Source organism: Dermacentor albipictus, chromosome 4 (genome assembly GCF_038994185.2).
Source record: "Dermacentor albipictus isolate Rhodes 1998 colony chromosome 4, USDA_Dalb.pri_finalv2, whole genome shotgun sequence".
Classification (NCBI taxonomy): domain Eukaryota; kingdom Metazoa; phylum Arthropoda; class Arachnida; order Ixodida; family Ixodidae; genus Dermacentor; species Dermacentor albipictus.
In genome coordinates, this window is record NC_091824.1 from 16,864,745 (window position 1) to 16,883,145 (window position 18,401).

Here is an 18,401-nt window from a genome sequence, read left to right on the forward strand (position 1 = left end):
ATTTTGTAGTGGCCATGAACTCTGCGCAGCCTTATTTGCATAGGGATGTCATTTGTGTGCCTTCTGTACAACAAGGAACTAAAATAGGAATGTGAAGCTCGTGGTGCTAGCTTTCTGGCATTGCTTTCAGTGACTATGCATGATTTTGCAACCAATATCTCAATGTTATTTTTGCAAAATGGCCATATATATGTCATGAACCTGTTGCTGAAAGACAGGGCTACATGGTGGTGCAATTTATATTGCCATATTGTTAGTCCATTAAAAGTTATAGTGAACTAAAAGTTCAAACTCGTTTTTCTCAGCTTCATTTTTTTAAACACCGCACACTGCCTTACGGGGTATCTTCATATGTTCTTTCTAAGTACCAGCAAAAAGTTTGGTATCAATATATTTGTGTCGAATCGATCTAGCCGGTGATGCTATTTATTTATTTCTAAAGTTGCCGGCTAAATTTTAATTGCCACTAAATACAAATGAAAATTAGCAAAGATATTGAAATTATGTTTACATCTGGTATTTTTGCATTTTAATTGCACTGAGAACAATAAAAATAGCATCACCGGCTAGAGCTACTCTCTGGCGTTCTGGCCATATACTTTGTTTTTCCTCTCGACAAAGTTAAGTTTTTGAAAAGTCCCGTAAGAAATTGATGAAATTTCTGTATTAAAAACTTTGTATCATTTGTTCTAATGAAGATATACAAAATCTAATTAGATATTTGCAATCAGCAGAAAAAGCCAAACAATACTGTTAAATATCATCCCGTTCACACTAAAATTAACAAAGTTGGTTTTAAGACCCACATCTCCCCTAAGGCTTTCGCTTTAAAATTTACTTGTTGGCTTTTTTCTTTCCTACAGACTAGAAGTTTGGAGTTGTAATTTATGTAATAGGACGGTGAATGTGGGCCCTGTGTCGCATGCCACAGTTACTCATCATCAGTCCAGTTTGTAATTACTTGAAGCAAAATAAAGAATAACTGGTTATGCTACTGTGAAGGCTTAGAACCCGGCCACGGCGGCCGCATATCGATGGGGGCGAAATGCGAGAACACCCGTGTACTTAGATTTAGGTGCACGTTAAAGAACCCCAGGTGGTCAAAACTGCCTCCACTACGGCGTGCCTCATAATCAGAAAGTGGTTTTGGCACGTAAAACCCTTAGAAGATAAGGCCACCCTATGCAGACACAGGCATCCTCACGGTCTGTCTTTCACATAAATCTTTTTTTTTTTGTGTGTGTGTGTGTTTGCGCGGCCTATTCGTCAGCTGCACGATGTAGAAAAGAAACGTCGGTACTCATTCTCGTCAAGGTGCCCCAGCTGCTTTCCGATAGCACATTTCTGATTTTAAAAAAAGCTATCGATAAGATGGCGGTGATGCGAAAAGCTTATCCAAGCGGCGCGCGTCGTGCTTCAAACGAGTGCACAAAAAAAAAAAGAAAGAGCACGGAACCGCGCGTCCACTGCCTGCGTTGTTGCCGTGCATCCATAGGCGCCGACTACGTGGGGCTCTCCGGGCCCGAGCCCCCTCCGAGGTATTCCGGGGGGGGGGGGGTGCTGCAGAGTTCCCTCCCCCTTAAAGTCATTATCAGAGTTCTGTCACCCACATCATTTGAGGTTTCTTTTGAGCTGCCTCTACATTTTCACTTAAAAGTTTATTGTGGTTAAAAGCTATTACTGCGTCATTTTTGGCACGGAGGGGCACGGCTCTCAATTCATACTTTCGCTTTATTTCTGCCACTCCTGACAATAAGAGGAAAAGCACTTTAGAAGAACCAGTGGCGCATACCTCATCCATGTTTTCTGACTTCAACATTAAGCAAAAAAAAATGCACTGTAAACACCATGCACAGACGGTATATTTAAGTATATAGACATGACTAAATTTGTCATCTTTATAAAAAGGAGGAGGTAGTCAACCAACAGTTATTCTTAATCGTATGTATAGCCTATGCCTAGATAATCGATATGTTGCTGTATGTTCACCTCGCTTCAAGTCGCTTTGCGTGTGTGTTTTAGAGACTGCAGACTTCAGTGAACCCTTCGGCAGAGTATTTTATCAACGGCGTGTGATATACACGTGAATGATATATGTCGTAGTGGCGCTTCTCTATCCAGTAAGCAATGCTAAGACTCACTAAAAAAAAAGAAACTGATTGTAATTTACAGCATTTATTGTATGCAGGCAGAGGTCATAAAATGGCCGGATTCCCTAGAACTCATAATCAATAGAGAATTTCAGAGTAGGGGCCCCAAACGTTTTGGGGCTCCAAAGAAATAGCGTCGAAGCCAATGCGCATGCGCGAGACGCAAAGTGCGTTTGGGTTTTGCGTTGGGAACGCTATTTCACCGATTAAGCGGGAGCCCAAATAGCGGCCCCAAAAGCGTTGCGCCAGCAAACATGGCGGCACCTATCGAAGCGACGGCTCTAACCTAGCACAAAACTGGGTTCGATTCGTGGTAACATGTGAAGTTTGTAAGCTAGGAGAAGTGCGGTTATCGCTTTCTCTCAATCAGCGTGTGTTGTGAAGATTGATTTATTAGACGCCGCTGATTCCAAATTCGATTGTCGATATTAGAGCTCGTAGGCCTAACACGGCTAAGCTTGGCTGGTGAAGGCCTGTAAAGTTGGTTTGCTCAAAACTAAGCGCAACTAATTGTTTGCTACTTACAGAATAACCTCTAAATCGTAAGTAAACGCGAATACACGCAAGTCAAAATTACTATTCCTATCATAAAATGGTATACTTTGTTTACTTATTTCTAATAGCTTTTCTTTGACGCCGTAGTGGTGCTTTCAGCTCAAGGCGCTATCCACAAGCGCAAATCCCTGTTCTAAATCTCTTCACCCCTGCGTGCCGCTACGCTAACACCCGCAAAGCTCTTTGGGGCCCCAAACTATTGGGGCCCCTATTCTAAAACTCTATTATCTCAGGTGCTCACCTGAGACCTCCGCGCTGAAGCAGACAGTGTGTTGCAGTGAAGAGAGAATTTGCGCGCGCACTAAGTGTAAGCAGCATGTTATAAAAACTGGAAACCCCGCTGGGCCCCGGTTGGAGTCTTTACTATTATCTCATATGGGCCTCCGTCTGCAGGTATTAGCTTTCTTTTCACTTGCTATATAATTTCACCGTAGTACATACAAGTATTGTGTAGTTTTTTAAAGCACATTCACCATCATGAAATGCGTATAACCCCACTTCCTCCACCCTAAATTAAAAGGATACTAGAACAATACCTACCAAATCACAAATGACGCAGAAAAGCGTCCATGAAATGGAAGCAGAAACAGGAGCGTAGTCTTCACAAATCATCCCTCATCTTGTATATATACGAACATGTATTGGTTTTATTGGCATTGTTTAGAAACAATTTTTTGAAGCCAATGCTTATTCAAACGGCATATAATCTGAAAAAGTATAGAGGATTCTATAATGCCTTGCAGTGACGACCACAAGCGGAAATACTTGTCTCACACCTGGTACCTTAACGAGAGACCTCGGAGAAACCATCTGACAAAACAAAGCAAGTGGAGAGGTTATCCACTTGAAGGTTTGCATATTGTATCTACACTTGGTCTTATAACTCGGAGATTACTCATTTAGCTTAGGAGAAACAGTATACTGACAGGGAAGCACTTCTTAATTTGCTCTTAATTCTCAAGACATGCTGAAGTAAGCTTGAGGTAATTATATGTGCGCGCAGAAGTGCGGTAAATGAAAATGCTTTCATCCAAACGTAGCGTTGTCGTCATGAGCAACAGTAGACTTCCATGTTGTTATTGTGCCATCAAGCCTACTTCACGATTTAAAGTATAAAAAGACGTGTAAAAACGTGCAAAAAAAAAACGCATTTCATGATGATGAATGCGGTTTAAAAAGCTTCTCCACCATACTTATATGTACTGCGGTGACATTGTACATCAAGCGGAAAGAACAGTAATACCGGTAGACGAATAGCCTCAGGTGCGAACCTGAGATAATAATAAAGACTACAACCGTGGCCCAGTGAGGTTTGTAGTTTTTAACAATTTCTCTCCGCTTCACTGCAACATACTGTGTGTTTCAGCGCGGAGGCCTCGGGTGAGCACCTGAATTAATGAAGGCTAGATGCGTGGCCGAGCGAGGTTTACAGTTTTCATAACAACGCGTTGCTTACACTGCGTAGGCGCGAAAATTCTCACTCGCTTCACTGCAAGAGACTGAATGCTTCGCCGCATTACGCTTTTGCCGTGCGTCGAAGCCATCAGAAATTGCCATTTTCTTTTTTTTTTTCCTAACTAAAGAATCGTAGCAAGCTCGATGTTTTATTAATGTTCCCCGCTTGGTCTACGCTTTATTCCAATAAGAGACGAGACAATTACGTGTTGGCCATGCGCTTTTCCTTCACGCATAGCGAGTATAAGAAAATCATATCCCACGAAGAGTTGGGGGGGGGGGGCAGACTTAAGCCGCACGCGCGGCAGCAGGAAAGTGCTCATGGTTTGAAGCATGCTTTGATGGCTTATAGACGTACGTCTGCAATTATATTCGCGCTTCTCATTCCGCGTGGCATAAACTCAGTCACTTTGTGTGGTGTCGAATTATTTTGGACGAGTGCGCGCTGCGCGTAACGTATGCGGCGTAAAACCTGATCGTACAAGCGTTATCGGAAATATGCACTCTGAACTGCAACAAAAACTTACCGTGTAGTGGTTATTGCTGTGGCCTCAACACATGGCTCCATGATGTCGTTCTGAGTGGCTGTGGCACATACCCACAGTGGTGGATTGGCCGTGAATCAGGTGGTTCAATTAGGTCTATAAAAAATGGCTGTGGCTTAGGTAAGGTTAAGCCCAGGATGCGAAGCATACTAGCCTTTATTTTAGTTGTTGAACCACTGTTTAGCCTGGTGAACTGCTGTTGCTTGGCTATATTTGGTTCGGCTAGACGAAGAAACAACTCATGCATTACTTCTTCGCCTTCAAGAGTGGAACGCGACAGCGTTCCCGTCGACCCGCCAACGGGTGTAAGACAATGGGCTACAGGGCAGCGACTACGCGCCCCGCATTGGACGCGGTGAGCGTCGAGCAAAGCAGCGTTCGGCGCGGCAACGAAATGTGCGCCTGAGCAAGAGACGCACGCCTTAGAAACAGCGCGTTTCTAAGGCAACACTGCATTCACTAGAGGCGCTTTTGTACCGCTTTGAAGCGTTGTACTCGTGGCTCAGTCATTCCACCTCCGGCTTTCAAGCGAAGCGGACGCGGGATGGCTTGCTCCCATGGAGCGGTTTCGGCGGCTCAGGCGGGCCGCGGTAACAGGTTTTTTGCTTCTACTGCCGAAGATTATCAGGTTATTCTGCCCAATCTGCCATCCGGACGCATCGTCGCGAACACCGTTTTCATGCACGGCGACCCAAGAGCTCGGCCCTACCGTGTCGAAGACTACCGGGACACTTTGGCCAATCTAGGTGCGCTCCCCGACGTTTTGGCGTTGGGGGCGTATCAGATGAACCACGTGTGGGCTGTAACAATGACGAGTGCTGACGCCGCTCAGAAACTGCTCACCGCTGTCAACGTGAAGGTAAAAGATCGCCCATGTTTGCTCATCGATCCAAACAACCGAGAGGTACGCTTAAAGCTACACTGGTTGCTGCACGGCGTGACCGACGAAGACATTCGTGTGGCCCTGACACCCTACGGGAAAGTGCTGGAGGTGACGCGGGAGAAGTGGCGTGTGCAAGGCGTCACTGAAAAGGGCTCGACGACTCGCTCAGTTGGACTGCAATTGCATGGCGACGTCAAAGTCGACGACATTCCCCACCAGCTCAAGATAGCCGGAGAGCTGACTCTCGTCGTTGTTCCAGGCCGCGCTCCGCTCTGTCTGCGCTGCAAGAGCACCGGGCACATACGTCGGGACTGCAAAGTACCTCGCTGCAGTCGTTGTCGCCGTTTCGGCCATGAGGACGCGGATTGCCCAAAGACGTACGCCAGCGTGACCGGACCAGTCCAGGCAAACGATGCATTGGACCACCTTATGGATGAGGCAGACTCCGAAGAAACAGCAGGAGTGTGCCAAAACCCGACTACTCAAGAGGGCACCCCGAACACTCCACAGGACGTCCTCCTTGAAGCTCCAGGGAAGCCCGACGCCGGGCTTCTGCATGAAGCCGTGGAGGACCGGAGTAGGAAAGCTGCTCCAAGTAGTACCGGCCACACTTTTTCCAGCGGAGCTGTAGAGTCTACTCCCGAGGCAGTGCCGATGACAGGCATCGATAGCGACAGTGCCAGTGCGACCGCAAAGCGGCCCCACGAAGCAGGCGAAAAGGAGAAGGGGCCCAGCGCCCTCGCAACGGATGAGCCGCCTGCGAAAACGACTCCCGTGCGGCGTCTTTCCCATCGGCTTCGGCCGAACACTTCGACGGAGCGCAAGACGGCGGAAACGCCGCCTTTGCCTCCCTGAGGTCTGCACCGTGTCAAGGCACCCAGAAAAAAAGCGCAGTAGTGAGGTGAGCGTCATGCCCCCGGGTTCTCACCGCCTCGCAATGATGTCTATGGATAGGTCATTTCGTGTGGCCACTTTAAACGTACGTGGGCTTGCCTCAAGGAGGAAGCAAAGTCAACTCTATAGACTAGTTACCGAACATGACCTGGACATTCTAGCAGTACAGGAGACAAAAGTTGAGGGCGACGACGAAACCGGGGGCATGGTGCGTCAATTCTTAGCTCGATACTGTGTTATAGTGAGCCATGCTGTGGGAACTTCTTCCGGGTGCGCTTTGTTCATCCGACATAGCCTTGGAGCAAAAGTAGAAGCTGTGACGTCATGCCCGTCAGGTCGGCTTATTGTCTGCGATTTTTTATTATCGTCATTGGAATGGCGTGTTATTTGTTTGTACGCGCCGACTGTCGCTGAGGAAAGACGCAGATTTTTCGATCAGCTAAAACAGTATACCCTGTGTAATAGGCTCCTCATTATTGCCGGTGATTTTAACTGTGTTCTTTCAGCCCGTGATAAAACTAGCGCCCGACCGTACAAGGATGCAAGCACCATTGCCCTAAGCGATATGATAAGGGACGATGGTTTGGAAGACGTGGCTGAGTGTCTCGGTGGTGGGAGGACTACGCAGTACACCCACTTTCAGGCAGCCAGCCACGCCCGTCTTGACAGAGTGTATGTGAGCCTTGATTTGATACCCCTTTGTAAGGAGTACCACGTGAGCGCACTTTCATTCAGTGATCACTGTTTGGTCAGCTTTTTAGTAGCAAGCACGAAAGAAAAGAAAAAGGGCTTTGAGTGGCAACTATGGAAATTTAATTCGAAATTACTAAGCGACGAAATGTTTACAGCGGATGTAACGAAGCAAGTTGAAGAAATGAATGCTGATGATAACACGACATCTGGTGAAAAATGGGAGACCTTCAAGCAGGTGGTTAAAATCAAGGCTTTAGAGCGTGCGAGCGCTATATGCAGAGAAAAGGGAGCAGAAGAAAAACAGATGCGCAGGAATTTAGAAAAATTGATCAGTGAGGAATGTAGGATGCCCGGCATGTTCATGGACGATATTCGCGCACTGAAACATAAAATAGAACAGTTCGATATCGAGAGATACCGCGGTGCTGTGGTGCGGGCAAGGGCTGAAAGGCTGATAATGGGAGAAGTACCGTCGAAAAGAGCGTTAGGCTCAGAAAAGTGGCATGCGCGCCGCAATCAGATAGCGGAAATCGAATATTGCGGAAAAGTTAGCGACGCAGCAGAAGATATCGAGCGTGCTTTTTTCGAGCACTATAGTGGTTTATTCACTTACTGCGCAGTCGACATTGATCGTTTTAAAAAGGACTTTTTGTCGTTGATGCCAAGGCTAGATGAAAGTACGAAAGAAACATTGGAGGAACCAATTTCGGAAGAGGAAGTGAAAAGTGCTATTGAAAGTATGCATCCAGGAAAGTCCCCTGGCCCTGATGGTCTAACCTCAGCCTTTTATAAATATTTCAAAGGTGCGATCTCACCAGCCTTAGCGGATGTTTATAACGAAGCATTCCAGCTCAAAGTACTACCCCCGTCCTTCTCATCTTCCCACACTATTCTTATACCCAAGTCAGAAGATCCCGTTGCATTGCGAAGGGTAACTTCTTACCGCCCAATTTGTCTCACTAACGGAGACTATAAGATAATGATGAAAATCTTAGCAAAGAGGTTGCAGACTGTCATTGCGAAGCTTGTGGGGCCGCATCAAACGTGTGGCATTAAAGGTCGAACTATCTTCTCAAACATACACGTAGCACGCAGTATCCTCGAATGTTGCGATGCCATGGGTGCACATGTGGCAATGCTCCAAATTGATCTCGAGAAAGCGTTTGACCGGGTGCCTCATGACATACTTTTGTGCATTCTAGATTATGTGAATTTGGGTAGAATAATTAGAGAGGGGGTTGCCATGGCGTACCGGGACTGCTCGACGCGGCTCATTGTCAACAAGATGTTGGGAGCGCGAATCCAAGTTAAGCGGTCTGTGCGTCAGGGCTGCCCTCTCTCGCCGCTGTTGTTTTGCTTGTATATAGAGTCGTTTTGTTTGAGTGTCATGGAGAATGACTGTGTCCGCGGGTTTAAACTGCACGAGGTTGAAGTCCGCCTGTTGGCTTATGCAGACGATATTGCTGTGTTCTGTACTGATTTGGACAGTATAACACAGGCTGTCAAATGTGTTAAAAGTTTTTGTGCTGTGAGCGGCAGCGCGGTAAACTGGGGTAAGTGCCTGGGATTCTGGCACGGGGATTGGCGGGCGACCCCAGACACTTTTGCCAACATGAGTTTCGTTACGACTCCGGTGAAATACTTGGGTGTTCCCCTTCAGTGCTACAAAGACAGTGAGTCGTACTGGAGGAGTGAAGTGGATAAGCTCCGGGACACAGTAAACAAATGGAATGGCTGGAATTGGTCTATGTTTTCCAGAGCCACAATTTGCAACATATTTTTAGTGAGCAAACTTTGGTACATCCTCCAAGTCTTGCATTGCTCAAGGGTAAGCATCCAAAAAATTCACCGGGTGTTCGCAGTGTTTGTGTGGGCATCGTCTTGGGAGAGATCAAGTCGTACCAATTTGTTTCTTCGAGTTCGAAATGGAGGACTTGGATTGTCACATTTGTTTTTGAGACAGGTTGTCAATCGTTTTTTTTTTCTTCAGGGACGCAAAAAACCCGTTTTTATACACTGTCTGCCAACTTCGCCTGGGCAGGCACTTGCCCGAAATGGTTGTCTCAACGGGCAGTTTGCCAGGGGGTGTTTATGGTTTTCTACGTGAAGTTGTGGTTTCATGCAGGTTTTTGTCAGCGCGTTTTTCTCTTCAATATTTGAGTGACGTTAACCGGAAAAAACTGTACAGGGACCTGTGTGATGTTGTTCTTCCCGTGCCTTTATATCGGTCTCTCTACAGAGCTAGCCATGGGCACAATGTTCTGAAGCGCGTTAAGGCGATGCTAGTACCGTCAGGCGCTAAGACGTTCTTTTTCGAATTGCACTCCGGAACGCTGACTGTCAAACCATGGCTGGCTGAAAGAGGTTTCTTTGTTCCTTGGGGCACTCATTGTACAATTTGCAGGCAGGAGGAGACAATTGAACATGTTTTTCTGCATTGTTGGGATGCCGTTTTCCTCTGGGATGTGCTCCAGCGCACAATCAAAAAGGATTTCCCCCTAGATGCGTATGGGATTCGCTACTTGCCAATAGAAAGTGATGATGGTACCCCATTCGATGTGATCATGCTTTTGGCCCTGCATAGCATTTGGAAATGTAGAATTGCGGTAAGGCATGCCGATCTCGATGCAAGAGCGGCTCGCCAGTATTTCAAAGAAAGCATACGGAACTTTGTAGAGGAACAAAAGTTGCTGGAGTGCATCCCAGAGTGGTTGCCACGAGTGGAATTATTATTGGCGATAAGGGAATTTTAGCACAAGCGCAGCCGCACAAGTTCTGCGGTTGTTTTCAACATATTGTGAGTGTGCCTTTTGATTATTTGTGAATGTGTAATTTTTATCCGGGCCAACGACCGGCAATAAAGAAAAAAAAAAAAAAAAAACTCGTGGCTCAGTGGTAGCGTCTCCGTCCCACACTCCGGAGACCCTGGTTCGATTCCCACCCAGCCCGTCTTGCAAGAGTTGAGCCAAAGCCACTTCTCCTCTGTCGTGACGTCACGGTGTCACGTGATTTCATGGTCACCGCCGCGCCTGAGGAGCTGGGTTGATCCCTCGTAATATGCTTCGCATAAAACAAGGGAATTAACAATTTGAACGTTGGAGCTTCAAAAGTAAAATTTGTGTGTGTGAAAAAAACAATCGGAAGAAAACCGTGTATAAAAATATAATAATAGATAATAAATAAAAGAAAGCTATGGAAGGGAGGGAGGGCGATCAGTCTAACATTGATTGGTTTCAGTTAGGTAATTTTGGATTGCCAAGCAAATATTTCCGTGGCTGAACCTGATAATGGCGGCTCCAAAATATAGGATCACAGGCACTGACAAATTCAGGCCAATATTGCGAAGCGTGATTTCTAGTAGTCGTTTTCGTGTAACAGAAAGACCCCTGCAAGACAACAAGAATTGTTCTGTTGTCTCCGCTTCGCCACAGAATGAGCATAATGGTGACCGGACCAGACCAGACCTGTATAGATAGAAGTTCAACGTAGGTATATGGCAGCGCAGCCTCGTGATGGACGCTTCAACTTTTCGAGTTTGGCAAAATATCTGTGCCGAGGGTATAGAAGATGTCGGTAATCCACAGAGCTGGTAATTGCGGAGCCTGATAGTGCCTGCATGACACTCCTGCGAAATGTAGCAGAAGTAACACGAGCAGTCAAAGGGCAGTAAGGGAGAACCGGGCAACTTATGCCCTTATGCCTTGGCCAGAGAATCTGCAATTTTATCTATAATTAGTCCTTATGGCCAGGTACCGAAATTGAACGCACGCTTCTGAAGTACCCAGGTACCAATGAATGAAACGTCCCGTCTCCTAATGTATACAGAAATGAAAGCATGTTCCTAGATAGGTTTTATATATTGTTTAATCTTATGATTCCCTTCCTATGCATCGTATGTGTTCTCGTGCGTGCACATTCATATGTTCAGTGCTCTCTCCTTTTTCTTCCCCCTCTCCCAATGGCTATACAGCCGCTTTTGACCTCAATAAGTAATTGCAAGTAGCGCCTTGTCCTGTTTTTGTTGTTGCTTCATTGCTGTTCTGTCTCTGTTAGCGCTTCATCTTTTGAAAGCTATGAACCAACTAGCCCCACAACGTGTACTACGACAGGGTCTACATAGTCTGCGTAGGCTGTTTTACAATTCGTTCCAGCAAGCAACGTTGTCTAACCTGAGGTATTAGAATGCAGCTTACTCTGTGAACCGTCTCTGCGACTGGGACACGCCTAGAAATCTTTCACCACGTGGTGTTCAATTTTGGACGCAAAGGGAAATCGTTGAGGTATGTGAGTAATCTTCTTCAGCAAATATAATAAAACTAAAGGAATCAATATTTTTATGCGAAATTACGGATGACGCCGAAAAATTGCGTGAAGCGTGCATAAAACGCGCTGGCTTCGACGCGGGAAATTCTTACGTGTGTTCTGTTCCCCTCGCTGAGGCTCGTGGCGTCATTGTTAGGGGATCGAGTTATGCCAGGGGCCGTCTGTTCGAATCCTGCCATCGGACAATTTTGTTTGTGAAAGACAAAGTTTTCGTTGGTGCTCGCCACCACTTTTTCCGTATTGGGTATGTTACAAATCTCTTTCCCGAGATAAAGAAGCCTAAAAAGGGCTGCCCCAGTAACATTACATCACTTTCAGATTAGATCTCTGATATTGTTTCGCATTTTTAATATTTGATTCTGTGCGAATACTACAAAAGCCGTGAACTGCCAGTGCCATGATTCATGACATTTCCTTGGAGGTTGACATGCTCGAAATTCTGAGGCAGAATTTTGTCAGAAATGTATGACCTGGTATGATCAACTTTATTGGTCGAATAGCGTGGCAATATGGCCCGCAAACGCAGCATGCCATATATCATGGGACAGTCTAGCAAAATGACGTATTAATATTGTTTACCACAAAGTGATCTATTTTCGCTCAGATAATAAAAGAAAAAATAAGGAAAGGCATGTAGTATGCATATACTTAAGTACAAGCGGAACCTCACGCCAACGCCGACGCCAGCTGCGATGGCGGCGGCGAAAATTCGCTTGGAGTGTCTGTTCAAAGGCTGTTCCTGGGCTTCGTTCAAAGCGGCGGACATTTTGGCCCGTTCAGCGCAGCCGCAACGCCTCCCCGCCAAGCGCGTCCAGGCATGTTTCAATGCCACGTGTCTTCGTGTGTGTGTGTGTGTGTGTGTGTGTGTGTGTGTGTGTGTGTGTGTGTGTGTGTGTGTGTGTGCGTGTGTGTGTGTGTGTGTGTGTGTGTGTGCATGTTGGTGCCCACGCTTGTCAAAGCGCGGCAGCCGGGGAGAGGAGCTCCCCAAGTGTGAAACGAGGAGGTATGACCGGCGCCGGCCCGGCGGATGCGGCACCTTCTAGTCTCAACGTGCCCCGAGCGCCGCCGTCACGTGGCCTCATCCCGAGACGTTCCTTCTTGCCCTCGTCTCCGAGAGTATAAAAGCAGCTGCCCCGGACGCCGAGAGAGGCTCCGATTTCTTTGGTCGAGTAACGTGCTCTCCCGTCTCTCCACTTCGGTCGACCTGACCGGCCGCTCTTTTGCGATGCTATAATAAAAAAGTTGTTCTGTTAGCAGTCGACTCATCCTTTGCCAGCACCTTCGGATGCTTCCAGTTGTGCCCCAGGCCGCCAGGCCAACGCTACCCTTGGGGCTTGCGACCCAGTTGCAACAACTGGTGCCAGCGGTGAGATTGCGACAACGGAGGCCAGCAGCGAAGATATGCGGTCGACTGTATGCTGAGCAGCACAACGACCATCCGGGAGCAGTGCAACGAGTCCTGTGTGATGACTGGTTGCCTGCAGCGGAACGACTGCGCTGAATTCTTGGCTGCGAGGTTTGGTGAGTGCGGGACTTTCTTCTGAGTTTTGCCAGGCTTTTGTTAGTGTCAGAAACAGAGCTGGTAATTGTTGTCGTTGCTGCTGGGTTAGTTTGCGGCAAGACAATAGTAGGCAGTAGAGAAAGCAGCATTCAGAGCAGCCATGGATTTGAAGTCCTTGCGCAAACCGAAATTGCTGGAGCTTGCAAGGGAGTTAGGTCTGGATGTCTCAGACAAACTCAGAAAACCAGAACTGCTGAGGGCTATCCTTGAGTTAGAAGCTGAGGATGACGAGCTGTCGGAATGCCTTGAGACCATTGAGGAGGGGGCAAAAAGACAGGAGCGCGAACTTAAAGAGCAAAAAGAGAAACAGGAGCGCGAACTTAAAGAGCAAAAAGAGAAAGATGAGCGTGAACTTAAAGAACAGAAAGAGCGAGAGCAACAAGAAAAAGAGCGCGACCGTCAACACGCTATGGAAATGAAGCGTCTCGAGGTAGAGATGGAACGCGCTCGTAATGGAAGTCAGGCACACGGTGCAGGAGAACGAGTATTGTTCAAAATGACTGACCTGATGCGGCCGTTTAAGCTTGGAGAGGACATTGGTTTGTTCCTGGTTAACTTTGAGCGAACGTGCGAGAAGCAGGGGTTCTCTCGGGAAACGTGGCCACAGCGCTTGCTCACTTTGTTACCCGGCGAGGCGGCCGACGTAGTCGCTCGCTTGAAGAGAGAGGAGGCAGAGGATTTCAACAAAGTGAAATCGAGTCTGCTAAAAAAGTACAGGCTGTCAGCGGAGGCGTTCGCTCGGAAGTTTCGGGAAAATGAGAAAGGCAGAAGTGAGTCATATACAGAGTTTGCCTACAGGCTTATGTCAAACATGCAGGAGTGGCTCAAAGAAGAGAAAGCGTTTGGTGACCACGAGAAAGTTCTGCAGTGTTTCGGGCTGGAACAGTTTTATTAGCCCCGAGAACGAACACGAGCGGCGCTGCGAGCGCCGCTCGCGTGACGTCAGGGCACGGACTCGCGCCTGTCGTCTGCTACAGTTCGGGCGTTGTCCGGGCGCTTTCTGCGGTGTTTTCGTTTGTTCGCCCTCGTTCTCTCTGCTTGTATACTTATGGTGGTCGTCTCAAATATGTTTTTACGACGTCTTCCTTTGCGAACATTTATTCCAAGAGCTAATTTGTTAGACAACAATGCAGCTCTCGAAGGCAACGCTACAGTGCCAGCCGAAGCGACGCAGACCAGCCCATTGCGGGTTTTTCATACGCGGATAGACAATCGCAAGAGCATAGCCTATAGGAATCCAGTTATGATACCATACCTGCCGCGGTGCAACAAGTATGTCACAAAGCTGGCTATATATGACTTCTACAGCAGTTACGTTGATTTTATTCCGCTAAAACAGGTTTGCTCACGACGAGTAGTTCATGGTATAATATCGAATTTTTGCATTTCCTCACAGAAACGCTCGGCAGTAGCACGGGGACTTAACTAATACTGGAGCTTAGATTCTACACGCCTCACTTGCTTCTTTAACTGCTTGTCAACATTAGGCGGTACTTCACGTGTTCATTTTTTTTAAGCGGCGGAAACTTGAAGTAAAGTTAATGAAGGCTTACAGCTATTTACAGAGTACAAATAGGAATGTACCAATATATATTCCCTTTTCCGTGCTACACGTTCAACTCACCTCTTTAGAGCGCGTTTGTTAATGATTAATAATGTATGTTATGTTCCTCTTTTTTTGTCTATATTACCAAGTGTATATCATTTATTTATTTCAATGCCGCAGTGTGTTTTGCATTGTTATTGGGGAAATATTTCACTGTTCTTTCATATATTGTATAACTGCAATGTTTTATGGCCACTATGTCAATGTAATTTATATGGCGCTTGATGTGTTACCCCATGCAGCCATATTGTACCTAAGGGGGTGAGGTAAGCCGCGTCTGTGCGACTTTTTTCCCTCATCCACCTCCACTTACCACTCCTCTGTACATGTGTGTGTGTAAATGGAAATTATTAAATCAAATAAAACTCACTTGAGAAATTTACTGGTGCTTGCTGCTTGAGGAATATACATGACGAATCTGTGGCGAACTGACACAGGCTGCTCGGCCCAATTTATTTAGTGAAGTATGCCTGCTGGACCGCATCGCTGCAGCCAGAAAGAAGTCGAAGCGTCAATAATTAGTAGTATGGGACATATTGAATATATCCAAATTCCCCCGGTGGAGGGTCTGAAATCAAGTGAAAGTATATTTAAGGCTTGTGGTGCTTTCTTTATGAATGTTTGCGATTGGATTGGAGCAAACTTAATTTGCCTGCGAGGTTCTCTTTTATGTACCGACGAAGCGAATAGTTATCCGTTTGTATAATTAAATAACGCTGGATCGAGAGATGGTGAGACGGAAGGTGCTTGAATTTTCCTTTTGTATACAGGAAATCTAAGCTGCGGTGTAGTAGCTCGAGAATACTTTAGCCATTCCAGTTGGCGCTGTAAGAAACATGCTTTATGGTTTTAATTCGAAGTTGTAGTGAACTGATGGGTTTCGCGAACATAGCGTGCCTCGCCATACGGACAGTCGATTGCTACCGTTACGTGATCAGGGGTGCGCCACATTGTCGATAAAGGCTACTGAGGGCCACTATGAAACATTTCATCACTTTCAATTGAGTGGCTCTCGATCTTAACAACGAAACTTTTCTCTCAGGTGATTGCTACTATGGTGTTTGTGAATTAACTATGTAAATACTCTACATGACGCGCCGTCGTGTTAGCAGCCATGAGCAATTCGTCTTTTTGGAGGCCTGTTTCAGAGGGGGATGAAAGTAGCAGCAAACTTTTTCATAAGAAATGCGCACCTAACTATTTTTTTGCGCATTCATGAATGGCCATATTTGAATAGAACAACACACCAGAGTAATAGGAATCATGATGAGAGCTTCGCTGGGCAGTGTCTTTCTAAAATCAGATAACATGTTGACGCCAATTACCAAATTTTTCTTCCACGTAAAATGCAATGCCTCTCATAGCTAAATACTAAAGGAATGTTAAATGTTTAGCGAAGCATTATACACAACTTCGCGCGTTGAATTTGCAGATATTCTTTTTTTAGTCAAAATTTACCGATAGACACGGCGCATATATGCATTGCAAAACCTAGTAGACCCCTTTAACGCTACTTAGCTTGCGATATCCAAGCCGCAAAGTTTCTCGACTCACACGCTTTTGAAGAAGAAACTGTGGTTAAGGTATGGCAGCTGAAAGAAGCCGACGTATTCTTCAATACGTACGGCTCGAGCCACCCATGCCCCAAGCATACACGAAGGGAACGAGCGCGCGCGGCAGCCGAGCGAGCCGGAGTGAGCGGCGTCCTGGCCGTGACGTCACTCGCGAGAGGGCGCCACTCCTAATTCTCGGGGCTAATAGTCGGTTACCTGAGAACGTGCGGTACTGGGTCTTGGATAGGCCAGACGTTAGTGCGGTGGCTAAAGCCGCCGAGCTAGCCGAGGAGTTTGTGACGCGTCGGGCTCGCGGAGCTAAGGACGGTCAAAAGGGTGAATTTGGCTCCAAGTTTGAGAGGCCGAAGTTCACACCCATGAGAGCAAGGGCGAACACACGTAGTGCGGATGCGAGTGAAAGCAGTCCGACCGAACTTAAGGAGACGGCGGCAGCCGAAGCCGAACGCAGAAAGCGGTTCGAGACGAGGCAAGCGCGCGTGTATTATACGTGCCAGAAGCCGGGTCACTTTTCGGCGCAGTGTCCGGAAACAAAAACAAAAGTCGTGTTTTTGTCATTATGCAGCACTGACGAGAACATGAAGCTTCTCGTGCCTTACATGCGAGACCTCCTCGTGAACGGGAAAGAGTGCCGAGTGCTTCGCGATTCCGCAGCTACAATGGATGTAGTTCACCCCTCTTACGTAGAACCCGATATGTTCACGGGCGAGTGCGCATGGATCAAGCAAGCCGTGGAAGCTCATAGCGTGTGTCTGCCCGTAGCAAAAGTGCTTATTGAAGGACCTTTCGGAGCACTTGAGACGGAGGCCACAGTGTCATCTATGCTGCCCCCCCCCCCCCCCCCCCCCAGTACCCGTACCTATTTTCGAACAGGTCCGATCACCTCCTGCGCGAGAAGGGGCTTTTGTTTGGTGAGGCTAGCGTTCAGGCCTTAACCAGATCGAAAGTTCGGGAGCTCGCTGCAAAGGCGGTAGTTGCGGGGCCGACGTTGTCGAACAATGAGAAAGGGTCAGAGGCGCAGCAAGCTGATATTCAGAGCACGTCCGAACTGAATAAAATTGAGCCTGTAGCGTTAAAGGCACCAGATACTGGAGAAGAAATTCCCGATGCGGGAAAGTTAGAAGAACTATCTGCAGATTTGCTCATGGCGCCTACGTCAGACGGACTTAATAGGTTGCTAAAAGTCAGCCGGTCGGCTTTGATAGCCGAGCAAAAGAAGGATGGCAGCCTAGAAAACATACGCTGCATTGTCAAGGAAGGTATCGCCAAGAAAAATGCTCGTTTTGTGGAAAGAGGTGGGGTCCTGTACCGGAAGTATCTAGACCGCAGGGGAGTGGAGTTCGATCAGCTGATCGTGCCTCAGTGCTACCGTCAGGATCTGTTGCGCTTGTCGCATGGAGGTTCGTGGTCCGGACACCTAGGAGTTAAGAAAACTAGGGACCGTATCTTGCAAGAGTACTATTGGCCAGGGTGTTTTCGGGACGCAGACCACTTTGTGAAGACATGCGACACCTGTCAGCGGGTGGGCAAACCAGGGGACAAATCGAGGGCGCCGTTGAAGTTGGTACCTATCATTACGGAGCCTTTTAGACGGCTCGTTATTGATACAGTGGGACCTCTGCCGGTAACAGCCACGGGGTACAGACACATTTTGACTGTGATCTGCCCAGCGACAAAGTTCCCTGAAGCAGTGCCGCTTAAAGAACTCAGCGCAGTTGAGATAGTCAATGCACTACTGTCCATATTTGCGCGGGTTGGTTTTCCTGCGGATATCCAATCAGATCAGGGCACAGTGTTTACTAGCGCTTTGACGACAACTTTTCTCGAAAGGTGTGGGGTAAAGCTGTTACACAGCTCAGTGTACCACCCACAGTCGAATTCCGTTGAGACGCTCCACTCCGTCATGAATCGCGTGTTGAGAGCATTGTGGTTTGAACAACAAACTGACTGGGAGCTGTGTCTGCCTGGGGTGATGTTTGCATTAAGGACCGCATGCGGCTACGGGGTTTTCGCCAGCTGAGCTGGTGTACGGTCGCTCGCTGCGGTCTCCGCTTCGCATGCTTCGAGACGGATCACTGCCCACTCCAATGGCTGCAGACCATCTCTTCCACAAATGGCCGCCTCCTGCGCTGGAGCCTCGCTTTGCAACAATATTCCTTTGAGGT

General features: G+C 47.3%; 1 long non-coding RNA gene across 1 annotated transcript in view; it reads right to left on the reverse strand.

Moving 5' to 3' along the window:
- The window catches only part of LOC135917230 (uncharacterized), a 77,564-nt gene extending 72,769 nt beyond the window's left edge, over positions 1-4,795 (reverse strand). Inside the window, exon 1 of the long non-coding RNA XR_010569234.1 lies at positions 4,688-4,795. This is a non-coding gene — a long non-coding RNA (uncharacterized lncRNA). The remainder of the gene's footprint in view (positions 1-4,687) is intronic.
- Positions 4,796-18,401: the final 13,606 nt, after the last annotated feature.